Genomic DNA, 27,413 nt, shown 5'->3' on the forward strand with positions numbered 1-27,413 from the left:
GTAAATCAGGTCTGCATGCTTGCACATCAGTGAATGTAATAACAGCTCAAACTTAATTAAAATAATGTTTATTGGGTTTGGGTTCTTTTCCAGTCTGAGAAGAGTAATTGAGAATCAGGGCAGCCTTTTGCTTTGGCACTAACTTTTCAACAACTTACTTGTATTCATTTTTGTTGCTTCTGATTAATGGTTTCTTTGTTGGTGAAAAAAAGAAAATACCAGGAAAGACAGAACAAGTAGCCCAACTCCTGAATGCAGGCAGCTTGACTTTTCATGAAAATTACCTTATATTAAAGCCAATGCAAGGCCTCCTGGAAAGCTGAAAATGGCTTTTTCTAATAGTGCTCTGAAAGAAGCAAGGAGTACTAGATCAGAAAATCTTGGAATAATTCAGGTAATAACCCACTACTGGAGCTCATGACACCCTCTAAAAGCAGGGCCAACTTCAAAGCTACATCAGGTCACTCAGGACCAGTTGAGCTTTCTATATCTCCAAGAACAGATATTCTACTGATTTTGGATATCATCAACAAATATCTGCATAGTTGTGGTAAAGAAATGCATTCTTTTCATTTCCTACTTTATTTTAAGAGCCTCTCAGACATAGGTGCTACTGAGAAAAAACAAAAATATAACATACTGCTTTGGTCTTGCAAAATGCCTTCTCTTCCTGAAATATAGACATCCATTTGCACTAAATGAGTTGTGGTAGGTTGACCATGGCCAGCAGCCAAACTCTGCCCCTAGCTTTAGATCATTCCCCTGTCCTGAGAGATGAGGAGAAAAACAGAAGAAAGGCAAAAGTACTGGTGGATTAAGAAGACAATTTAATAAGAAAAGAAAATGCTGCACATGAAAACAAAGCAAAAAGATAAATTTGTTCACTGCTTTGCATTAGCAAGCAAATGTCCAGCTGCTCCCTGGAAAGCAGAGCCTCACCTCAGCACATGCAGTGGTTGTTTTGGAAGAGAAACTCCGTAACACCAAACATACTCCTTCCCTCTTCCATCCCCTGAGGTTTTATTGCCGGGCTTGCTGTTGTGCAGTATCGAATTTCCCATGGGAAACCGCTTCCAAAGGCTCAGTTTGGCTCAGCTACCCCAGCCTTTAAGGGGAAGGGTGTGCAGAGAAGCCTTGGTGCTTCTGTGCAGGCACTGTCTAGCAGCAGCCAGAGGAGTGGTCTGGTACCAGCACGGTTTTAGCGACAGCTGGGGAACACAACACCCATGGACTGCTGGAAAAAAGGTTAATTTAGTGACTCCATCCCAGCCAGACCCAGTGTACCACTGCAGTAATCTCAGGGTTTCAGGACACGCCAGAGAGTTGCTCTGGCATGTCAGGCCTCTTAATATTGATTCTCCTCATGGACCTGTTGAAGGTTGAAGTCATAATGAAAATAGCACATAACAAGCTGGTGTTGTAGGGGTGAAGTTTGTCCTGTCTCCTCACACGTATCTGAAATGAAAAAGAATTTCTGTGGTCAGTATTTGTCAGTTTGACTTGCTTTTGTTTTTAATATTTGGTTTTGGAAATGCAAACTGGCTTGAAAGAAAGGACATGAAGATACAGCTAATTCAATCTCTGCTTTTCCTCCAGTGAAAAAAATTTAAGCTCATGCAACAATTTGTATTGATCTCAATGATTGAGCCCATTTATGCCAGTTTCTATTAGAAAAAAATCCATTACTAGAGCGAAGTTAATCAGAATTAAGGTTTTGAAATATATTATAATGTAATTACAAGTAACTTGCAGTGTAAGTTACTTAGTATCAAAGTTTTATGATACACTTATGAAATACAAGACTTTGGACTTCCTATATGTTGAGCAGCTTATTTTGGAAGTTGAGTTCTTATAGAAATTACTATTTCAAAGCTATTTTTTTATATTACACATAATAAACATCCAAATATTTCATATAATGCCATATGCCACACAAAAGTTCTATATAGTGGCATTTTATGATATGAAATATTATTATGGTTTCTATATTTTTGTGTATTATATATTAAGTTTATTATATATATATATATATATACATATAAATATCTGTATACATAATGGAATTTGGTATAAATAACAGTGTTTTATCTATCCTTATGTATGTATGTATTTATATTTTCTTTATATAAGAGAATATATTCTCAGTCTGTTTCTCTCTTCTACCACCTTAGGCACTGATATCATGCTCATAAAAGCTAAAACTGTACGACTTACATTTATGCTTTTTAAGAACAGGAAGATTGTGTTGCAAGCAGAGTAGCAGTTGTATAGTCCCAGGAAATTAGAATAGTATCCAAAGGAATTTCTTAGTGTTGGCTTTAATTTTTTCAATGATTGAGCTGTAATCAAGTTTGCTGTTTTCCCCTTAAATTTTATTTCTCGCTACTTTGCACTTTAGAACAAACCCTTTGGTTGGGAAGTAACAATGCCAAGCTTTAGACCTGACTGGATTTTCATGGCTGTCATATTAACATTTGCAGAAAAGAGTTTACAAGCACTTCTACAATATGACATTATATATAACATTTTTATGTGGCTTTCTTTTAAGGAAGAAAGTACCCATGTGTTCTATATATCAACTCAATTTCTCTTCCTTTGAAAGGGGAAGATACTCGTGGCTTGTCATAGTGGGATCCTCCTGCTTTTTTAAACTAGCTTGGATCTGAATCATAAAGGCTTCAGTTGTCATCATCATCAACATGGAAATTGCTTTCATAGCCACACTTCAGTAAAGACCCCCACTGGGCAAAAAGATAAGCTGTCACATTGAATTATTCTTGCTGCAGGCTTCAGCCATTTGGTTCAGGGGACAAAAGGTGAAGTTGTAAATGGTGGCATTTTTCCTCATTAGCCAGAGTGGTTAGTAAGGAGGGGAGAGTTTTCTCAGTAAAAACATAACAAAAGCTAGTGAGGGTTTGTTGAGTTTTTAGGCTGCACCTGCTTGAGGGTAACTGCTTCCAAAGTCCCAGCTCCTGCTGAGCTAAACTCTGGCCTGGTATGGAAAAGGTTTCTGCATTTTATTTCCAGCAGTTTTGAAAAATGTGAGAAGAATAGTGATGTTAGGGTATACCACTTGTACTTGGGAGACACAAGTGTTGAACCAGTGTCTTTTTATTTTGTCTTCCTCTCCTCACATGAGCATGTTTTTATTGCGCAGGTTGCAAGCTGAGATCCAATTACAGGGGAACACCAAAGCTAAGGAACATTCTCTTTTTACCAGTAGTTAAATAGTATCAATGCACATAATTTCATGCAGGTATGTACAATTATAGGCAGGTAAAATGCTACTGAGAAAAAAAAATCATCCCTATTTCTTTCTCTTAATTACCTATAATTACATCAGCAATGGAACTTGTATTTTTGTCACAGTGATCCACATGTTTCATTGCTTGTGACAGCACAGGCCCCTTTTCACCTCCTTTACTTAACATTAACAACCTAACGTTGTGTTACAATCCAGGTGGTACTGTTGTGCTTTCACATTTAAGCACAGGACACAGAACAGGAATTATTACTCTCAACTGATTTATCCCAGCAGTCTCGGAGAATTCCAAAGCTTTCTTGACTCTATTATAGCCAGAATTATGGATTTTAATCACAAAATCACAATGAGGGAATACTAAAATGATTTCAAAATACAGTGTCAAATCTGTCATTGGAAATCATGCAGCATGTAAGCCAATTTTGATGAAAATTTCTTTGTTACATGTGAAAGAATGAAGAGGAAAATGAAAATTTTTCATGTGGCTGTTTCTTGTGTTTTATGAACGTGTAAACAGTGTGTTTCTCTCTGCAACACAATGAGATGAATTAGATGTCAGTTTTTGAGAATAATTTCACATTAAAGATTAATTTAAGTAATCAGATACATGCAGCAGAACCTTTCTGTGTGATTATTACGTACCTGCTGTGGGGATACACTTTGCATGACAGAGTGCCAGCATCCAGCTTTAATCCTATACGGCCACATTCTGTCAACTGGTTTTTTGATTGCTAATCAAAGTTCGAAATAAGTCATCCAAAGAACAGAACACAGCAAGCATATTGGTACATAAATAAGTACTAATATGCTTGCTGTAAATATGGCCACGGTGTAACTGGCAGCAAGACAAAGTTTCTTTGGAGTTAAAAATCGTCATGCCAAATAGTATTAAAGTTCTTCATTTCTGGATCTATACACAGGCTTAGGATTCTGCCCTAAATTGCTGCTCTTTCCCTCTCTGCCAGTTCAGTGGTTAGACAAACAGACAGAAAGACAGACATCATCCAGTAGCGCTCTGCATGAGGAACAGATGATATAACAATGTCCTGACTGGAAGCAAAATCTGCTTTGCAGTTGAGATTTTCCAACTAAAATTCACAAAAAGGAAATTATGTAGGACTGGGGAATGGCTGAAACTATCCCATGGCTTCAACCTGCAGATATTCCTGACCATATGGCTGGAAGGCACTTCCCACCTGTGCCTTCTCCCTCTCCTCTCCTTCTCCCCTCCCCTTTGTAACCATACAAACTTTTTGTGTGGAAATGGAGGTGAAAGCTGCCTTTCAATGAGAGAGGTTCATGTGCATTACATAATAATCTATCTCAGTCCAGAAAGGTGATTTTGTAGGCAGAGATTATGCCTCAGATGACAATTCTTTTAATACTGTGTATTATGTCCATTGTGTTCATTGCGTACCAGAGTACGCAGTGACAATTGCCATGTTATTAACAGAGATCAGTAGATAGCTAGGAGGGTACAAATTCTACAGAGCAAACCACAAAAGAGGAATAGTTGAATTAGCTTTCTTTTTGAAGTATATCTCAGTTTTTTGAGATGAAAAATCTCCATTCATTCTCCAATCAATGTCTATCATCTTGTAGCTGGATGCCTGAACATTTGAAATCTCAGAAAATCCTCAGTTGTCCTCTGTCTTGTATTTAGTCCTATATAAGCTCAGCACAGAGAGGAAAATAAAATCTTTCATTTTAACTCTAAGGAATACTAATATCTTTGTTTATTATTATTATTTAAAAATGTAGGCCGCTGAAATAATTTTCTTGAGAAAGTGGATTATTTGTACATGAAAAGCACTTGTTCGTGCTACAACAAGAGCTAAGTCAATAAACGTTTGGGTATGCTTCTGAGAAGGTGGAGTATGTAACACAGAGCTCTGCATGACTTGACAGATAATAGAGGTAGCCTCTGAGCTGCAAGATTGTTTTTCTCCACAGCCTGAAGGATAGGAACAGCATGGGGCTTGTTCTTGGGAGCCAAGTGGCAGAGAACGTGTCCTTGTCACCCAGCGGCTGTGCTGAGTTCATGGTCACCAAGGGCAGGGACAGCACTCTGGGCCCCCCGGCAGAGGGACTGCCTTGGGGCCAGCACCCCAAAGGTCTTCCTTTGAAGATGCTGGGTGGAGGATGAGGCTGTTGCAAGTGGAATTGGGAACGGAGCACACCATCACCCTTGTGGCGCAGTGCCACAGTGGCACCATCCTGCAGCACCGCAGCCACAGTGCCTTGGAACAGGATAAAAGGGAGCACCCTCCCATCTCCCACTGCTGTAGTCGGCCTGAAATCAGCTGGAATACATCAGAGAGAAGTCCTTGAGGAGCTGGTAGAATCACTTGAAGCTGAGGGAGGGGATCTGGAGGCAGGACAGCTCTTCTGGATGTGCTCCACTGCAAAACCAGTTCCCAGCAGGGTCCCTTCAAAGCTCATCTGAGGGATTGATCTTTTTTCACCTGGATAACCATGGCAACACAAAGGGAATGTACTTAAGGAGAACTCCAGAACTACCTGTTCTCATACTCCATGTGGAGCCAGGGACAGCAGTCATAAGAAAAGAGGTGCAGACGTGTTGCAAGGGATCCTAGAGCTTGGAGCACACATTGGCGCCTTGCCAGGTGCAGAAAGTATTCTTGCTCCCAGGGTGTATCAGGCCAAGGGCATTTGCTTATTCTTGGAAGACCCCACCAAGGACCCAGGTGGAGCAGAATAGAAGTCAGGCTTCTCTTGGGAGGTATGCCCACTGTGTGGGATGAGAAAGTAGGTCTTGTATAGTTCAGGAAATACCTGATTAGCACCTTTGGGGTCAGGAAGGAATTTTCTGCTGGGGAAGACTGGCCATTGGCAGGTTTTTGCCATCCTCTGCAACATCAAGCATGTGATGTTAAGGTTTTCTCTGGGCACTCTTGGCCAGGTTGCTGCCTACTGTTCATGCCCCGTGAAGGTGGGCAGCCCCTTGTTCCCTGTAGCACCTTTTGCCTTCCTCTGCAGCGCTGAGCACAGCCCTTGAGCTCCTTGGGGCCATTTTGACCAGCTGCCTGCTGTCCTCATGCTTCCATCTAGTGGGAAGAAGCTTCCTAGACTTCCAGGATGGGCCCAGGGATGGCTCCCATAGGTTGCCTCTTGTCCTTGGTGACATTGAGCACAGCCCTTGTCGGGGCTCCTCGGTGTGCCTGGGGCTCTCTGTTCCTGCCCTGCTGCATTGCACCTCCAAGGCACCACTCATACTCATCTCTCTGGATGTCTTCCAGTCCCTTCACCATCTTTGATGCCCTTCTTGGGATGTTTTCAAGTACTTTAGCGTAGTTTTTTTAAAAGGTGAGGCCACAGTTACAGGGGTTCCTGCCACAGAGGCATACACCTGCTAATGTTTACTAATCTGATAAGATTAGCAGAGAAAGGATTTGAAGAAAAGTTGATAATAGTGGCAAACTTTTAAAATATTATTTAAATAACGTTGGAAGTTGTTTTGGCAAAACCTTTGCCTTTTTTTGCTGTCTGCTACAACATGACTAATATAGGAACAGCTTAATCAAATGAAGTAATCTATAATTTATAAAAGTGGTGAGCAAAATCTTTGTGTGGAAATTAATTTCTTGGTTTTTCTTACATGCATTAGTTTGCACAGGGGACTTGATTGAATGTGTAGCTTGTACTGCATTCATATGTAATTATTATTTTATTCTCATTCTCCTGTGGGGAAAATGAGAGCACTGAGCAAACATCCAGATAGCTCTCTCTTGGACATGAAATTTATACTCTCCCATGCTGAATATTTACCTGATCCTATAATAAAACTGTTGAAACTAGCTCCCTGGTTACTCAAATTAGTTCTGAAGTCAAACTGTTTTGATGATTGTGTCAAGTTATTCATCACTTATTGCTCCTTATCAGTTCATAACTGAAAAAGTTAATATATTATGCAGATTGCTTATTTTTATGTGATTAAGGTATCTTCTCCTGGATGAATAGTGCTGCTATAATAAAACAGTTTCTTAATAAAACTGTCTCTATACATTCATTCTCCAAAATAAAGGAAACCATATTGTTGTCTCAGTCTTAAAGTTTATGAAACATTTAACTGATGCAAAGAAGTTTCAGGAACTGTCTGTATTACTGCTAATCTTTAAATAAGACTAAAATTGCATCATCCTCTCATTTGCATTTGTTAACTATGAATCTCTCAGATATGAATATCAATATTTCTACTATTTTTACCCAGTAAAAGAAAGTGGATAATCATTATCCAAACAAGTAGACTGTCTGTCTACTACTGACTTTAATAGATTTAATTATATTCTATAATTAGTAAACATGCTAATATTTGATATGTATGACATAATTTTGTAATAAGCAATAATACCATATGCTCTAAATATTTTCCAGATACTAGAAAAAAATTCTTGTAGGCATTTTCTTTCTCTACAGTAGAATTACAATTATAACCAGCTTTATGACTGCAACTCTGAATTGGTAATCAGCTATCAAGCTATGAGTAAATTTAACCCATTCATTAGAAGTATGTGCAGCTGGAGGACAGCCAGTCCTGTTGGATTACTAGAATGTTTACTGGATATGTTATGAAGTTAAACCATAGAATAACCATTTCATAACCAGGAAATGTCTTTCAGTAGTAATAATTTTGAACAAATGTCTCTCTTACTGAAATGTTGGGTCCATCTCTTGTTCATACAGGCAAGCAATAAAGTCTCCAAAATAAGTAGTTTATCTTAGATAAAACACTGCTACAAATAAGTATAGCTCTTTTTGATGCAGCTTGACTTTTGCAGAAATTGCTTTGCTGGACAGCTCCTTCTGGATTTACATTCTTTCTTTTTTCTTCAGAAATCATTATAATTTTAAAAAGAGCATATTGAACTCATGCAGAATATTCACACTGGTGAGAGCCTAAAGAAAGAGAGTTGCAAGTCTAATAGATTAGAAGTGGTCTTGTAGTAGTTATAGGTTGCTCTTTAAAACATGAAAAAAAAGTGATTACTATGCCATCATTGGAAATAATTAGTAATAGTAATAATGTCTAGATATGTTCATTAGGTTTAATACAGTCTCTGTATCTCTCCAACTTCCTTTTCTCAGAGAGAAGTGCTTATTTCAGAATTTCTCCTGGTGGAAAGTGTTTGCTAGTGATTACTCTTTCAAAAGATGACTGTCTATCCATTGAGGAAGGTGATATTTCCTGTTCAATATCATACTTCTCCCAGATACTGATTTCACAGATCTTTTGCAGAACCATTAAAGTAAATAAATATGATCAAATTCATTTCTGTGAGTGGCACATTGGACAGAACAAGTTCATCTTACTTGTTTTAAGCTTTTCTCTAGAAAGCAATATTAAATTCATGAGTATCCCAATATTTCTGTTGTGTTTCTCATGACCTCTTCCTTTTAATAAAATGCAGCTAGAGAAAGGTTAAGGCCTAGATTCTTTACTGTATTTACATTTGCTAATGCTCCCTAAGCTTTGTGGCTGCCCGTGTGACTGGCACAGAGTCACAAGGAAGGGACTTCAATTCTGCACAGCCTAAATAAGCAGACATGAGCATTGAAGAATGGGACCAACCACAGACAAAATACAGAGCAAAGTATTGAGATGAATGCAGGCAGAATTTTATGGCCTGGAAATGTCTCAAATGAGAACATACATGTATGTCATAGGGAGGGGAAAACTTAACACACAACCCTCGCATTGTACTTCAACACGTGACGTGATTAGTTGGAGGATGCAGAAGGGTTTGACAGCAAGGAGAGCGAAGAGAAGTTTGGTTTTTCCCCTGCTTGTTATGTAAACTTTAGGTGGTGAAGCAGCCAGATGGTGTTTTCCTGCATAAGTTTCTCTGTAGGCCCATATGTGGTTTTGGGGTCACTTGGTGGTTGACCAGGATGACACATAAACATTGAGGCTGACCACAGATTTGATCTCTGCCTCTCCAGTTCCACATCAAACCTGTTTTCCAGTTAAATTGATCTTCCTTCCTGCATTATGTTGTCTAGATTTAAAGCTAATGCACAAAAAGTTTATGATGCATTTTAGTATTTGTGAGTCTGCAGATTTCCGTTGTGCATCAAATTAAAAGCAGGTGGCAATTCTTGATGAGAAATTGAGTTAAAACCTAACCAGATTTTTTCTAAGAAATTGGAAAGAACAAAAGTCCTTGGAGGAATATATTTCAGATGCTACTTGATTAATCCTTGATATCCTCCTGGAAGGATAGTTTAAATGAACTAACTAATATAAGGTTTCAGTAAACAGGTCTTCATTCACTCCCTGTAAATGTCACCAGTATATTAGATTATATTTGCTGGTTTTAAAAAGTAGGGTGCAGAAAGGAAATGAATATTGAATAGAGATCTAGATTAGGAGAGATATGAAGAGAACTGGGTTTCACCAGAAGTAAAAAACTTAATCTGTGCAGTAACTGTGTTCTATTTTTCCTGTTATTATATATAAAAAAAGATTTAAAATAATATAAGGCAGAGACTTACCTGAGTGATCCCAAAAGTAAAGTTAGTTTTACAGGCCTGTTAATTTAGAGGAATGCTTAATGGTGCAGTATTTCATTTATAACTGTAGAATAAATATCCTTTATATTTACCATTTCTAAAACTTTTTAGTGGTGAAGTATATCACCAAAAAAAAAAAAAAAGAGAGAGAGAGAAAAAAATCATAGCTATAACATTTTTTTCCAGAATTTTACATCAAATCTATACTTGTACATTTGCTACAAAATTTTTACTGGAACTTAGTTTTTTCAATTTATGTTACAAAAAAATTCTCAATTTTGAGGAAAAAGATTACATTCCTTGGAACTTTCGTATAAAACAGTAATGAAAATAAAAATATGGACATATGCCTATTCCTAACCAAGCCATTCTGTAATGCTATTCTTTGGTTATTAGGCCATGGTTTTTGCTGTTTCATCAGAACTCTAAAGTTCTTAATTAAGATAACATTATGATGCACCAGTAAAATTGGCCATTCTGTTATTATCAGAGACTAAGAAATTCAGATGTTTAATGACAAATAAAGCTATATTAAATAATGTATATAATGAGAGATCTAAACAAGAGTATTATTTACTAGAAGATTCTCAGTGAAGCCAAAGCCAATTTGATTGCTTAGCACCTCTGGAATTCCCCACATTGTGTGCTTCTGAGTGTCCCTCATCTGTGGTGTGTCCCAGTTTGGTGATCAATATTCAGACAGGCAGCAGAAGAAGCAGAGTAGCATGCAAGGCTTCCCATGTCCTCCTTTCCATCTTAGTTGACTGTGCTAGGAGAAGCAGGTTTGTTTCTGACTCAGAGAATATATCCAGACAGAAATGTCTGCCTGGTCAAGCTCTATTAATTGGTTGTCCTTTGTTAGTTGCCTGATTACTGCTTAGGAGAATGTAGAAGCCCTGCAGAAGCACCTTTCAGGCCAGCTTCAGCCACAGCCTGTAGGCTGGACTTAACATTGCTGTGTGTAGGTACCCTACACTAACTTGCACACCAATTTTGCAAAATTTGGCATATTTATTCAAAACAATGTGTAAATGACCCAAAACAGAAAACAAAGAAACCTATGCAGCTGGTTTGTTATTAGACAGATGAGGGAGAAAAACTATCATAGCCTACTTTCTGATTTCTAGAAAAAGTGTAGAAATTATGCCTATGCATTTTACATTGGCAAGATTTTATTTCAGTGGAATACTCATTATACATTTTTCTTATTAGAAACAATTCTGGTGAATAAGAAACTCAGTGTTCCACTGCCAATTAGTACAACACTTTTCCCCTGGGGGAGTTGAAGGAGAGATTTTAATCCCATAGTATAAACAAGTGCATAGATATGAAAAACATCATGTGTTTGTAATTGTGCCTAGGATTCCAAAGCCTTTGCAACTGCCTGTAAGGACCCTTGGATCAAGAATTTGAATCAAATTGACATGATATAACAATAGCAGACAATTTCTCTAGGGTGTTATAGATGTCAGACCTATGGAGATAATTTTGTGCCTTGGAAAAAAATCTGATTCTTATTTCTTGAAAAAATAACAGTTGCTTGTACATTTGTTACATTTATCTGTTGCCATGCATTTTGTCGACATCTCTATTTTTCTGTCATTGCCATAAGTTTCATTGTTAAGACAGACTTGATACAGAGCAGCAGTTAATTTGACTTCAACTTTCTATTTTGGCAAAAAAATAGTTACTCTATCAGCCAGAAGTTTTTTTTAATCTAAAGAGAAGCTTTCATCAACCCTTCTTACAATTTTTCATGTCACAACATTGCAATCGTTGTGATTAATCTGTGTGATCCTGTATGGATTTCATATAATCAGTGTTAGTCTTTTTAGATCATTGTTCAGAGATTGATTCAAACAAGTTTGTAGGATTTATTTGGTTTATTTATATCTGCTCATCCTTATTTTCTCACGGATTTACATGGTCATTTCTAAGGCAACATTGTGAAATGTGATTCAGAAATATTGACTCAACTGTGATTGATAGATTAACTACTGCTTACTATATTGTAATTGGAGGGGAAATGCTTTCAGAGTTTTTGAGAAGAACTGGTGCATAATATGTGATATAATATAGTTTGATTTTCAAGGTTTAAATCATTAAATAGCCAATGAATTAAATGCATTATATGGAAAGTTATCATCTAAAGGGAAGATTTATTCCACATTGAAATACCATGCAATTTTTTCTTTACTTTGTTCATTTCAGACAGTTAATGAACAAGCAAACAAAGGAAATGAATCCTAAATAAATATAGAACAGGTCACCTGTGATGTGAGTCAAATAACAATGCTATCTTACTCTCAGTGCTCATTTCACTCAGCCTCCCAGTTTTTAATGGCTTCTAATTTTTTCACTTAGGGTTTGCTTGCTGTGTAAGGATGTTACTGGTCCATCCTCCTGGATTTCTATTAAATGCTGGATTCCTTCCAGATCAAATTCCTAAAACTTAAGATACTGAAGAGTTTTATAGACATTATAAAGCTGATGGTGCTAGTACACAAGCACAAGGAGAGTCTTTGACACACTTTATCTATTAAATTCCTATTCTTCAAAAGAAAGCTGGAAATTCACTGTCAGTTTTAGTGAAGGTAGTTGTTACTTTCACCTGTCTTTTCATTTTTTCCAGTAAAAAGAAGAATACCAACCTACAGAGAATTCTGGGGGAAAGAAAAAACCCAACTCCTATAATGTTTCTTTTCACTTCAACATGAAAGGCAATATGTGCTCTTTTTCTCTTTTATATCAAGGGTTGATCTGCCTTTTCAATAGCACAATTTCTGCATTTTTTACAGTACTGTTCACCTTTGTTCTTCCTGTTACACTGTGGTTGCTCAATAAACTCCAGACAGACACTAACTTGGTGCTATTACACAAACTGACCTCAAAATCATTAGCTCAACAAACAAAATTACCCTCTTCTCAGATTCAACACTGTTCATTGTAGAGTTTACTGATGTTTCTTTCTCCTTAATTCTCTTTAAAGGTTTAGTTACCTTTTAAAATTATATTTTGTAGTTATACTATGATAAGATCTCTCCTGCATGGTATGGTGCCCATTGTATTAAATTTACTCATCTGAAGCGCTGCTCAAGGGGCCAGTAGTTATAATATCTGTTCTTTTATTAATATCTGATTCTTTGATTCAAGACCTCCACAAACACCAACAAGTTTTTCAGCATACTGGCTTTCCTCTGGTGGTTTCTTATTTTCACTCAAGATCAATCCTAGGATCAAAGGTTAACTACAGCAGCATTTAGTCAGATAAACCCCCTGACATTTATTTTGCATGTTTAGTATTGACAGCACTTACTTGGACTCATCTTGCCAATTTTTCATACTTTTACATTGGTGGTTGCCAGCATGTTTCAACTTCCTAATGTTTCACTGGCCATATGAGCACTAGTCAGAAAATGGCAGAAAATAAATGATGACTTTAACTCTGCTGCTGTAACTCACTCTCCTTCATCTGCTTACATAGTAGCAACCTTGTGTATTTTATTTATACAGTCTAACTTTTGCTGCTCTGAAGAACTTCATTTTATTGTTGTTGCCTCCTAGAAATGCCTTTATATCTGTCTTACTGGCTCTATCTTCCTTTGAAATTTTGTAGAATATATTCTTCTCCATCTCTCATAACTTAATGTTTTTATCTCTGCTATTGTTTGTTGTTTGACTGTGTAAGTCTTATTTATCTCTGTGGTACATTTTATAATGCAGTTTGTATGAAATGTGCTCTGCAAAGTACAGTTGCATTGTATCATTTCATAAAAGTACACAGTTTCGGTAGTTTTCTTTGAACAGTATAATTATGTTTTTAAAGAAGTAAAGCTCCTGATTTAAGCATATAATGCTAGGATTTGATGTTAGAAATACATTTGAACACACAGTATTTTGTCCTTGAAAAATATGCTTTCTCCTTTTTTAATGCTACCAGTCACTTTCATCTATTATTTAAACCTAACAGATGTATACCTATGGGCTCATTTATTTTATCCTACCAAAGTGCAAGCAGTCAAGGAAAATGCAGTTGCTAATCACTGTAATGTGAAATACTTTTTGAAAAGTCTGTGCCTCTGCTGAAATAGGTAATTTATTATCCTAGAATATGAGAGAAAGGAAAAGAAAGGAAGAAAGAGAGAGAGAGAGAGAGAAAGGGAGAAAGAGAGAAAGAGAGAGAGAGAGAGAGAAAGAAAGAAAGAAAGAAAGTGAGAAAGAAAGAAAGAAAGAAAGAAAGAAAGAAAGAAAGAAAGAAAGAAAGAAAGAAAGAAAGAAAAAGAAAGAGAAAGAAAGAGTGAGTAAGTTTTTAGTGGAGTTGAGGAATGTGTACAACTTTTAAAAGTGAAGTGTTTGCAGGCTTAAAAAGGAGAATTGCAATCTGTAAGCATTGCTTTACACAAGGTTTGAAGGGCTTGAACAGTACTTTATCTTGCCTTAGCAGAACTGCTACTTTTATTATAAAGTGTACTGGTTTTTCTGTAAAAGTGACAGTGGGTTGTAGCTATAGAAATCTTAGGTCAGGATGAACAGTAAATTGACTTAAAAATAGGAAACTAGATTTTTAAACTAGACACATAAGCCACATAGCTGTTTAAATGGTTTAAGCACAAGCTAAATCCTTGGGGCAGAGGGCAAAGTGTTGTACGCAGAAAAAAAATAAAAAGGGCTTTCTGCATTAATGAATCCTATATGATCAATAACTGTGCTCTTTTACGTGAGGAAAAATGACCCAGATACCAAAGCCAAATATTGCTCCTGGACCTCTAAACAGCTCCTAGGCTTTTATGAGGGAACAAGTTGCTTTAGATTTGGTGCATGTCTAAAATTGTCTACTCTGTAAGTCCAGGCTGTTTCTACTACTTTACTTTTACTTTACTAGTTTTAATTGGGTAGAGCACATGGACAAATTGTGAGTGCTATATCAAAGAAGAAAGTACTTAGACCTCCAGTGCTGATATTTGATGATAAGAAATTTGTTGGGTTTTTTTGGGTTTTTTTTTTTTTTTAATGAAAGGAACCTTTAGATCAACTGCTCCCTGCTTCGGGAGTAATTGATTGGTGGCAGGGACTACAATGTTGTCTCTGTGTGGTTGAATGGGCTTCTAAATGCTAGTTGGTTATATGATCAGTGGTCATAGAGTATTCATTAGCCTTTTTCAGCTCCTGTGGGAATGAATTCTAAATGTTTTAATTTTATAGTAATTATAGACAAATAGTAGGCTTGGGTCAGAAAAGTTTTAGACGGAAGCCCCTTTACCCAGAGAGAAATTGTAAAGGCCAAATACACTATGGAATCAATTTTTTAAAATGATATCATGTTTTTGCCTTCAAAATGACCAGCAGGAATTGAAATAATGGAATAGTGATGTGTCAGAACTTCTACACAATACATACTTGTCATGTTTCTTGCCATGTTATTCTGGAAATACTGGAAAACATTACATGTTAATAGAAATACAGAAAAACCTGCTTCTAGGCTATGCATCTAAATTTTTTTAAGGTCCCAGACAGTCTATTCTATTATAAAATGGGAACTCCAATATAAATGTCAACTTGAGCTGGTTAATGTTAATTTTCAAACTTTGCTTCTATCTTGGTGTTCAGGAGACAGAAAAAACCAACATTTTGGCACATAATCATGATATAGTCCAGTCATCCTCTGGGTCATTATTTTCCTCATGTTCTGATTATTCAGGCCATTTGCTCTAATTACTTTGAACTAAAATGGTGTAATAGATAAAGTAGCATAAAATTTTCCCTGCTAAAAGGTACTGATGATACCACTAAACGGAAAAAAATTATGACAAAAGTCTGTCCTAGGGATGTACACCGGTATCTTCATTGAGATTTTTGAATAAAACAAGACAACTTGTAATAAGGTGAAAAATAACCTACATGTCATTAGTAGTTTTTAGTGCATAGCTTTTTGGCTTTTAGGGCAATTATTCTTTCTTGCAGGTTTTGAGAACTGTGAATGGCTAATTATCAAAGCAAGCACTGTGCTGTCCTGCAGTGCATTAGAATATTCATGCTATAGTCCCTTCTCTCTGTTTCTAAGGTTTTCAACCTGTACTTCACAAATCCTGAGCAGGGATACTATTAATTGAAGACTTTGTTTTTGCTAAATTTTCTGAGACATCTCTGGTTAGAATTGTAGGCAAATTAAATCACTCTGTGGGAATCAAAGAAAAGATTGCCATGGATTACAGTCAGAACAACCCAGTAAAACCACTTAACTGAAGAATCTTGCATTACAGAAAATAAATAATTTTACTACGAGAATACTTCAAAAGTTGTATCTCCTATTTAGCTGTTCTCTTCTTGATTTTCTTTTTTTAAAGACAATTTTCATCTATTTATTTCTAGATATAGAAAGTTTCTACATCTTCAGATAGCTGCTCACTATTAGTTAATTTTCTTCTGAGTTAAAAATATGTATTCTATTTCAATCCTGAATTTGTCTAGCTTCAACTTGGAGCTTTCAGTTCTCAGTATTAGTTTTCTACCTAAAGCAAAAAAAAAGTCCTCCTCAAAAATTTCTTCATTGTGCATGCAAAAAGGTTCTGTGACTGAACAGGTGAATTTACTACACTCGTATAGTTCTTTCTTTTGGAATTCATCAATGTTATTTTTACTAAAAGTAAACTTGTAGCCCAGACACATGATTTTTGCCATTACTAGAGGCAAATCATGATAGAGGCTTTGTGTTGGCCTGAGAGCACAGGGTCCCAGGGCACATCTGGGTTTGCCTTGGCCTGACCTTGGATAACAGTTTCCAGTGGCCACATGTGGAGTGGTGCCTGCTCCAGATGGATTTCCTCTTGGTGAATCCCACAGATGAAGTCCCCACGTATCAAACAGTAGTCCTTTGTGTGGCTTGCAGCTATGGATGGCTGTTGTGCAACTTTCAACCTTCAGGTTAGGAATAAAGAAAAAGAACTGTGGTTGGAAATGTATAAATGTAGCCACAAGGGAGTACAAACTTAACTTTATTCTTCATTGACTTTTTTCTCTACTAATTAAACAATTTTAATTTTTATACTGTTAGTATTAGCTGGACGGAGGTGGAATTTTTACCTCCACTTGATATATATGTTTTTTTTGCTCATGGCAACATTTCAAGTGTAGTAGATAGAACTAGGAGCAGGACTATAAGTAAAGGTCTCACTAATCCTGTATGCTTAGGCACATGGTATCGGGGTCTCTAGCTGGTCAGAGTGGCCCCGAGAAAAGTTCGAAAGTCCCTTTTCCCAACCCAGCACTTGAAGAAGGAGTCAGGGCTCTTCATTTCTCAGTCTCAAGCTTGTTTATTGTATCTTATCTATAAAATTATTTTTCCTGTCATGCCGAGGTCTGCTCAGCAGGACAGCCAGAGGCACTCTGCCTGCCCCCAGGGTGATGTTATCTTTATATACTAAAAACTATGTGTACAATATGTACAATTACTTTCCAATACCTATCACCTATATTTGACAGTGAGCTTCTACTCTAAACCAATCCAAAAGTGCCAATATCACCAGTGAAGATGGAGGCAGAGAAGAAGAAGAAGAAGAAGAAAGGCTAGACACACCCAAATCCCTCCATTTGTCCCCAAAACCTGCAATACTAAAAATCCCAAAACCTACATTTACACCCTGTGATAACTTTATTATTACATTTTTTAAACTGCTGTGGCTTTTATCTCTTCGTGTAAAGGTGTCAATTTGCTCCACAGTTCATAGTCAAACCCACTGGTTCTGGGCTGTGTGCCAGAGTCTCTGAGTCCCCTGGCAGGGGTCCCGGCAACTCCGGACTTCCAAAGGGATGTCCTGAGTTCCGACACATGGTTTTCTTTTTATAGCCTTCTGTTATGTGCATGGGACTCACATTGTTTTCCTTACACGAAACATCAGTTTTCAAGTCTAGACTTCTCCATTACTGGATTCCACAGTATTGTCCTTTTATCCTAAAGATTTTAGTCCAAGAACTTGCATTCAAGTTTATGAGAATGTAAATTGACAATCTTCTCAGCTAATCTTTTTGGTGTTTTCAGATACAATTTACCTCACCATAAAAAATTTGGAAGATCACTACAATAGCTGCTACTTCACATCACTGAACCTGTTATTCAACAGAACATATTTTGTTATTGTTTTAGCATGAGTGGTTCTCTGTTGTATTTGCTGGGAAATGTCCCAATGAAGGCAGGAATAATGAATCTGACTCCATGTTCTCAGAAGGCTACTTTATTAATTTATGATACTATATTATATTAAAGAATACTATACTAACTATACTAAAGAATACAGAAAGGATACTTACTCAATGCTAAAAAGCTAATAATGAAAACTCGTGACTCTTTCCAGAGCCTTGACACAGATTGGCCCTGATTGGCTAATGAGTCAAAACTACTCCCACCAGAATCCAATGAAGCAATCACCTGTGGGTAAACAATCTCCAGACACATTCCGCATGAGCAAAACAGAGGAGAAGCAAATGAGATAAGAATTGTTTTCCTTTTCTCTGAGGCTTCTCAGCTTCCCAAGAGAAAAATCCTGAGCGAAGGGATTTTTTCAGAGAATGTGAATGCCACAATTCTCCTTCTGTGTCAGTAGTGAAGAATAATGATAATTCAATAATTCACATTTTTCTGTGTTATAGTTTAGTTTTGCCCTTCTAGTATGGTATCAGATGTTCAATAGCATTAAGGTTTAATTTACCACAGTATGTCTTCCTAAATTTGTAAAGAAAAGCTTGTTTGTTTGTTTATAATTTATGTCCTTAATTTCATATTAGTGCAGATAATAAATAACACAGCTTGTGCTTTCTCCCAACAATTATGCAAGCATTCTGAGACTTCCCAGCACCATTTTTCTGTATTTCTTGGGAGGTCCTGTAATGCAAGATGCGGACTCTCCTTTGCCTTTTATATTAAATAATCTTGTAAATACTTGCTTGATACTTAGATGTGTTCATAATTTTCTTCCCAGTTTAGAATCAGGACTTTTTATGCCACAGTGTGTATTTAGCCACAGTGGTATTATATTACCAGTTGGCACTGTAAAGTCTACAAGAAGCTCATGAAATTGAGCTATAATCACTCATACTCATGAAAAATCATCAGTTTCAGCCCAGGGACCCATTTATCTTTCAACCTGCTGTCTTATGTAGGACTGCCTTAAGCAATGTGTTTCTGCTAGCAAGTTCTTATGTAGAATTCATAGGAACATTAAGGCTATTTAACCAATGGCAGCTTTAGACCTCCAGCATATGTCTTACAGTTTGAAATACCACAAAATGACAGATTTTTTTTCTACATATATATTATAGGTTTTGCAGCTTTGCATGGAACTACTTTTTTCCAAAGCTTCAAGCAGTAGCTAAGCAAGATGCCCGTGGGTATTTTGAAAATGCCTGTGGGTAGATGATGACAATTTTAATATCTGCAGAACTCTGCTGAAACAGAAAGCAAAGAAAGTGTGCAATGGGATTTGTCCATATGAGTTAAATCAATGGATGATCGTTGCACTCTACACAATCTCAGAGCAGTGAAAACTATTAAACATGTAGGTTACTACACGTGTAATTTTTGAATGAAGTGATAATGTTCTTCCTTACTCATAGTCCAAGAAAAAAGGCAAATAATGTAAAAAAAATAGTATCTTCCAATTTAATCTGCACCACTTCTCAACTGTGTGTAAGAATTTTGATGTTATCAGTGATAAGATGTATTATATTATTGGCATGTAAAAGAGTAGGATGGAAGCCTAGCAAGCTGCAAATTGCACTAACAGAAAAAAATTAAATGCCATAAACAAAGAACAGGGGAATAATAGAGAATTAATAGATTGTTTTGTCTCAACGAAGTATAGTCAAGAAAGCTGAGATATGTTCAGTGAAACTCCGTCCTTTTAAACTTTTCTGAACTCAGCAATGTTAGCCGTTCTCAGCCTGTTACCTGTTTTCTGTCTTGGTAATTAGGTGTAATACTTTTTTTTTTTATTTTATTTTTTGTTCTATGAGAACTACATCCTGGTATTTGAAGGCAAAATTGGATCTAAAGTAGCATGTGTTGTGCATAAGCAATTGTGATAAGATCCTTAAAATTTTCTTACTAAATGTGTCCATTTGAAGCAAAGTATATCCTTTAGAGGTTAGTGGATACAAAGCTATAGTTGTTAGCACATTTGCTTATGAAGTTTTTTTTCCCTTTTGCATGGGAGCCTTTCTTATCTTGCAGTGATCCTCAACAGCATAATTTCCAACATGGAAGCATTTAGAAAAACCTGATGATTGTCTTTCAATACACAAGTGATGGGAAGAGTGTACATAACCACCACTGATAGATAATATATGCTGGTATCACAGTAGTGGAATCACAGGTCTCTGTTCTGTGCATGACTAAATCTCCTTAGCAGAAATACTCTCATGGTATTCCCAGGCAATCTTGTGATCTGTTAAGACACTCTGGGATCCAGTCCTCCTCTGGACTGCTTTTACTCTTAACCACCTCTTTCTTTGCCCTCAGATCTCCTCTTTTCTACAGATACCTTAACACTGACTAAGCTGCTTCCAAGCAAAATGCTGGAGTGGAGAACAGGGCACACAGAGACCCAGTCTGGCTCAGCAGGGAAGCAGTGAAGTCTTCTGAAGGAGGCCTTTCATCTGGCAACAGCCCTGGGCACTCCAAGATCATGTCAGCACTTTTTGTATCTCCTAAATAAAGTGTCCAGCTATGACTCCCTGCCTTCTTGCCCAGGCTCCATTCACTGCTGGGTTTAATCTCCAACCCTACCTGCAAGCAGAGCTGGTGGAACTGGGCAAGTTTCACTTGAGAGCTGAAGGTCTCTATGGATCTTTTTTTGTATAGGCAACACTGTCCAGCACCACTTTGTAGTTATCTCTGCAATGAGGAGTCCCACAGGGGAAGATAGTGCTCTCCATGTCCATCTGTTTTGGAGCTATCAGTTGGAAAACAGAGGCTTAGGAATGTGGAAAACATTCCTGAAATCCAGCAGACCTTTTTCCAAAAAGGTTTAGCAGTGTTTTTATTGGCCATGCGTTTGCATGAATGTCACAAAAGAGTTAAACAAAATTGCCATCATTTATAGAAGTTGTCTTTCCAGTGTTTCTTTGTATGAATCACTACCTTCCCAGAGTAAGGAATAAAGCCACAATAACCATGTAATAATGTTCAGTTCAGCCTGTTAACTTAAGAAAACAATTCCTTTAGGCAAAAGAATTTTTCTGTTACTAGATTGGTGCATATCTAGATTCTGTTTTGTTGATTACTGTAAAAAGGTGTTCCTTCTGTTACGTATTTCCACATTCAATCAAATTACTGCTGTTGATTTTGAGATTCCCAAAGATCTCGTCGTAGTTTTCATACAGTCTCTGTATAATTACTCCCATCTTCCATTAATTCATATGAATCGCAGCATATCATGGTCTTTGCACAATAGAAAATTGTGTTATTGTATCCTAAATTTGAAAAAAATGAAATGGAAAAAATTGAAAACTCACATCCAGTCACTAGACAAGTGATGGTTTTTCAATTTAACCTACAAACCTAATGTGTTTGTAGCTTATAGATTATGTGGTGTAGATATAGATAATGTATGGGTAGCTTAATGTATTTGTCATTTTCTCACTACTTGTTGCAGGCGGTACTAGCAGGGAGAGACCCCTTCTATTTGCTCCAACACTTTTGCTGCCCAAGGAGTTTGGGGAGTACTGTGATGTAAATTGCATCAGGTGTCAGAGTGCTAGGGACTTATGTTGATTCGATAGCACACTGTGAGAGTAGGAAACAGGCAAGCAGGATGGCTGTAATTTATGAAAGATAAATCAGTATGTATTTTTAAAGTAGACTTCAGTCTCTGTTATGTTTTTACCACTTTTTTTTTTATCTGATTTCTGCTTACTTGAGAATCTGGGAAAAACATCTATTGATACCCAAACCCATACCTGAGAAGCTGGTTGGCAGAACTAAGTTACTGAATTGTAATACTACAAAAAGCTTTAAAATCTTCCCCAAGATAAAGACAATTAGTAGAACTAGCATCAATAACAGTAAAAAGCAAGAATTAAAGCTCAAAAATCAAAATGAGAGTTACTACTTTTTTATGCAAATAAAAAATAACTACCCCACCTGAAGTTCAAAACAAGTTTGAATAACAATAATTAATTTCTGGTAGCACTTAACAGTTTGCAAATGTCAAGAGGAAAATTAAAAACCAATCTTGACTTCATTTGACAGGACAGTGTAGGGCTTCCATAGAAAATTTACAAAAGTTGTGTGGTGATAACTGCATTATTTTGTACTTTACCCTTTGTGGTGCATTGCTTGAGTGGTTTATCATCCTTGGCCGTCACTTGCAGTTTCTATCAGCTTCATTTGTATTCATGGAAAAAGCTTGGGCAGGGGGTGGTAGGCTCCTTTTTCGTTTCCTTTTTTGATTTCTTTTGATTTGTTTTGTTTTAATCACCTGTTCACAGAGCAATTCTTCTTGTTCCTATCTGACACAGTAAAGAAAATACAGCCAAAGGCAAGGGCATCAACCACCCTTTTGAAGGTCTCAGGTAAACTATTATTTATATGACTTCAGGGAGCCTGCTTCATATTTTAAAGGGCAGAATAACCAAGCAGAGAAACATGCTTATGAAAATACATCATCCATTAACCTTATCAGCTTTCCTGACATGGGGCTGAAAAGGTTTACTGAAACCTAAGGAAGTGCTGTAGTAGAGCAGCGCTCTGTGGTCCTAAATCAAGATTTTTGACCTATATCATTTCACTTTTGGTGTGTTTCTTCTTTGAAAAAAAAAAAAAAAAAGAGTCATAAAATATTAGGATAACTATCACAAATGATGTTATTTAGAATAGTCTTTAAGGGTCGAGGTAGGATTTTCAAATATCCCTGAAAATTAGTCTGCCTAAGTTTTTATGTGCATACAGTAAGCTTCCCTACTAATGGAATAGTAACTACTGTGGCTGAAGGTATCTTCCCATCATAAAAGTGCTTGCTGTCAGAAGCACATAATTAAGATTTTCCAATCTAATTGATTTTGTGATTCTGTGATTCTGTCTTTCCTGAAGATAGTAATCAAAAACACCCTTTGAACAAAAAATAATTGTGAAGAGAGTACCACTTTTGCTAATTTTTGCTGGAAATGGAATTACAGCCTGATTTTTCTGAGGTATCTTTACACACTCTTTTCACAATTACTACCACCAATCCTATTTAGAGGCCAGGTTCTAGTGCCTTCGAAGTTAAACAGTGTGTGCACTGGTGATTACAAATGGATGCAGCATTTGCTAAAAGCAACCTGCAAAAGAATGGGTGGTTAACAACATTCTGAGGCCATTTGTTAGTCAAATCAAAGAGAAATAGTAACTCATTCAGTAATGTAGCCAGCTCATCTAATTAAATGTCTCTCATCCCAACATCTGTCTTTATAATGATCTTGGTGCTTTTAGGCAATAACTGCATCCTGCTTTTATGTTTGAATTAATGCGAATAACCTGTGGATGACATTTGTAATGTTGACGATAAAATATCCAGATTAAATCACCTTCATGTTTACTGAAATAAAGGTATGTAATCCTCTAGCCATTCCTCCCCTATGATTTAAAAATTAAACATGCCAAATCTGTAATGTACAATCTCTCCTGTTGTATCCAGCCTAATCTGTGTTCATAGATGAGAAATATAGGATGTATATACTCTATTCCACTCAAGTTATTAAAGTGGTAAAATCTATCTGACCTTGTGATGTCCACAACTTCCCATAATTTATTTCTAAATCTGGTTAAAATGGTAGCTATTCTTTTTGGGATGTGCCCTCAGGCTACTATATATTGTTCATATAAAAGGCCTTTGATCACATTTAAAATTTTTAAAATGTTAAAACTTGTAAATGCAGAAGTTATTTTTATCTCTGCTAATCCTGAGCAGATTGGTACTCACTAGTTATTTTCAGTAACTGAAATTTCTGAGAGTACTTTAAATGGGAGGAGAAAATACATCAGTTGACCTCTTTCATCATTTGTCAGACAGGTGCTTTATTGTAATAGAGTGTATTTTCCTTTCTCAAGTCATTCATTATAACATTTTTCCCAAAAGTTGCTTGCAATTCCCTCTCCACATTTCCATTCTAATTTCTTTCCATTGTGGTCCAGCAAGATGTGTTTTCACACCAGATATGGTAATTTCTTGTAGATAACCAGATCTGCCAGCTAGTTTCCATGGACTTTTTCAATAGTTTCTGTAGAACAATATGGCTAAGAAGGCAATTCAGAAACTGCTGCTCTAAATTGCCCTTGACTAATACTCTTCCTTGAAGACGGGGCAACTGAGAATTGTGCAAGAAGCAACAAATGCCACAGGCTGAGGGATGTTGCATATTGTATTGATACTGTTTTCTTCAAGGCCTTTAGTTCTTTATCAAATGTGAAGAGGTAGAACTTCATCCTCGACCTCTTTGATATGGTAGCTATCTCCAACATAATGAACTCTAGTGGGTTTTCTCTCTTCCCTTCAGCCTTGTTGTTCCTGGGACTAAAGTGTCTCCTCCATCGCTGTAGCAACATCTTCAGAGGGCTGTGCGCAGCTCCTGCTCATTTTTGTTTCATGTTCCTGGAGTAAGAAGAATGTACAGGGTCTTGTTAGATGTTCTTTTTTTCATGAGAAAAATCAAATCAGTGTGAAGAGAGGTGAAGCTAAGGCACAAATAATACAGTTTAGTGTGTTTCCAAAGGGAAACCCTCACTGTACTTTTTATAAATGTGCCAAACACGAAAATGAGGTGTAGAATATATAAAGAATAAAGCAATTTTCACATTTTAAAACTAAGATGTCTGTTTTGTTAAGAACAGGAGATTCTGAAATTATTTTGGCACCATAAAAACTCAAGGAAATTTCTAATAAATGTAAGGATTTAATGAACCATAAATCTCTCAAACTCTAGTTCTATAGCTTTCTTTGAAGAGGGCAGTTGCTAATAGTAATAGACAGAGTTAATAATGAAATCTGGGTGTGAGAATGCCTTCCTGTTTTGAATCTGAACACCAGCATGAATGTAATTGCACAGTAAAAATTTGGTGAGGAAGCCATCATCTCAATAACAGATCTGCTTCTACCAGCTTAAGATGTAATTAAAACAGAATATATCTCCCAGACAGGTGCAAAAAACAACCGGAGAACTGTGTTTGCTGTTCTTGGATTGAACTAGCAAATTATTATATGTTTGACCAATGAAAAATGTCATATATTGTGACCTAAATTTTGTTACACTGAATTCTGGCAATTTTCTGAAAGGAAGAAGTTTCAAAGGTTACACCAACCAACAGCATAGAAGATTGTAATAATAGGCTACAAGTGATAAAAGGAAACACATCAGCCACATCATAGTGTGCTCTTTCTAAATGAAGTGAGAAGTTCTACTGAAACCAGTGTTATAATGAGAGCCGAGCAGAAACGTGGGCACTGAATGCAAGGAAGTCTAACCCTTAGGTAAATGGAGTTCAACCCTTAAAAATAAGTGATTTTTTTCCTATGCTTGAAATGCATCAGAAAGCTTAGATAGCACAGTCAATGTATTGGTGGAGCAGGCGAACAAACAGAAATACCAGGGTCGACTGCAGCCTCTCACCTCTCACTGGCCTTAGTGGCTTGGTTGCCTGGGCTGAGGGTCAGATTCTGGGGCAGCTGCTTGTCTTTGTCCCAGAGAGGTATGTGGAGAGCATTGTAATAAAGAGTTATGAGAAGCTTCTCCACCTCTTTGTTCTCGTGCTTCTGTCTTTGAGCTACACTGTACCTTGGCCAGTGTCTGGCAATGTGCCTCACTAATTCAAGCCCTGACCCACTGATTTCATCTTCTGGCTTGATCTGCTACCTGCCTTATTGCCAGATTGGCTGATGGTGCAGAGCAGCAGATGGGCATGGCCCATCTTGCTTGGTTTTGTGGGACTTATCATGCCCTGCCTGCCTGGATTCACTCTAACTTCCCAGGAAATCTTCCCTTACAGAGCAGCCTACTCCTGCTGTTCCCTGGCAATAGCTTTCTAAAAAGGGCACCATCAAGACCAGGTGAGAACTGCATCAGTCCTCAAGTTTCATGGCATCCATCAGATGCCTGGGGAAAACATTCGAGAACAGGATAAGTTCAGGATAATATTTTCTTGGTCTATTTTCCAAACATCAGTAGTTTATGAAAGTCTTGACTGAGAGGATGCAGTTGTGTTTATCTTGCCTGCAGTTTTTCTACTCTGTTTTGAAGTCTGTTCTGCTTTATATTCCTCTGTCTTGCCTTAAAACACAAAGGTAGTGATTGATATAGTGGAAAAACACGAGGAAGGACTTCCTTTTGTTTTGGCCCTGTACCTCTGTACTGCAAGAACAATGCCTACTCATTGCTGCAGCCAGTTTACCACACCATTAAAACCTGGTATTTTACCACCCCTTAGCTGTCCTCTTCGAAGGCCGTGTTGGCCTCTTATTCTTTGAGATGAGATGGGAAGAAATACATGCTGTATTCAAATGTGGGGCAACATGCATATCTGTAGAGGCAACTGCTGCTTTCAAAATCTTTGATTCTTATTTGATTCTATAAAAAGTCTCAGCATTTTTCTTGCCTTTTTTCTCTGCTTTTGAACACTGAGCTGTTACCTACAGGAAGTTTTCCAAGACAGATTTCCAAGGCAGTAACTGATTTGTTGCCCTTTATTTTGTAGTCATAGAGCTGTCTTTTTTTCAGAAGCTTTTTAGCACTTGAATAACTTCTCCCACTTACAAAACATGTACTTCCATTCTATGCAAATTCTACTTATAATTTTCCAGCAAATCCACTTGACAGCATGTTGAAATTAGTTCTATTGCAGAGAAATAGCAAATTGCTTGCAGGGTTTAATATTAAAGGAGAAGTGGGCCATTCAGGCATAAATCAGAGAAATCAATTAGAGCTAGGACTCATGTAATTTCAAACTTCAGGAGAACAATGGCTTAGTCATTGCACTGAGGGGGAACTTCACTGATGAAGAGGTTTCCTATGTTGCCACCAGAATTCCACAGTTACTCCTTAAAACCTTCCACTGTTTTTTTGTATGAAGACAATTTTTTGTTAGTTTCTCCCTAAGTTTCATCTCTTAGCTTCTGTATGTGTGCTGAAATCCAGGGAAGTCAGGGGCTGTATTCATAAAAGAAGATATAAAGGTAATTGTTTAGCATTATCCCTTATTCATTTGGCATTAAACAGGAGGATGACAGGAAGCATCACAAAAAATATCTTGTTCAGATGAAATGATCCTGTCCTCTAAAATGGAAGATATTTATTTACATTAGTACTGGCCTCAAAATTTTGCTGTCAATTTTCAGGTAAGAGGCCAAGGTTCAGTTGATATATGGTAGGAAACAACGTCCAAGCAACACTCTAAAGATTTGAATGAAAGAGCATAAAATTTATCTAGAGGTAGTGCCATCTGTTGTTCTGGTATTGGTTCCTGCAGTACCATGCAAATCCATTGGGATCTAATTGTTATCCTTCCACCAAAGGAAAAGATAAATCCTTCATGATAAGAGAAATGGGCCATCCACAAGAGCTATGCCATATGCTGTCTAACTGGCTTCCTGAAGTTGGG

The 27,413-nt window shown here is 37.1% G+C and overlaps 1 protein-coding gene across 1 annotated transcript in view; it reads left to right on the top strand.

The window, feature by feature from the left end:
* CNTNAP2 (contactin associated protein 2) overlaps positions 1-27,413 on the top strand; it is a 1,014,330-nt gene that overhangs the window by 620,475 nt on the left and 366,442 nt on the right. The window lies entirely within an intron of this gene.

The sequence above is a fragment of the Haemorhous mexicanus genome, chromosome 1, assembly GCF_027477595.1.
Source record: "Haemorhous mexicanus isolate bHaeMex1 chromosome 1, bHaeMex1.pri, whole genome shotgun sequence".
NCBI classification, from domain to species: Eukaryota; Metazoa; Chordata; class Aves; order Passeriformes; family Fringillidae; genus Haemorhous; species Haemorhous mexicanus.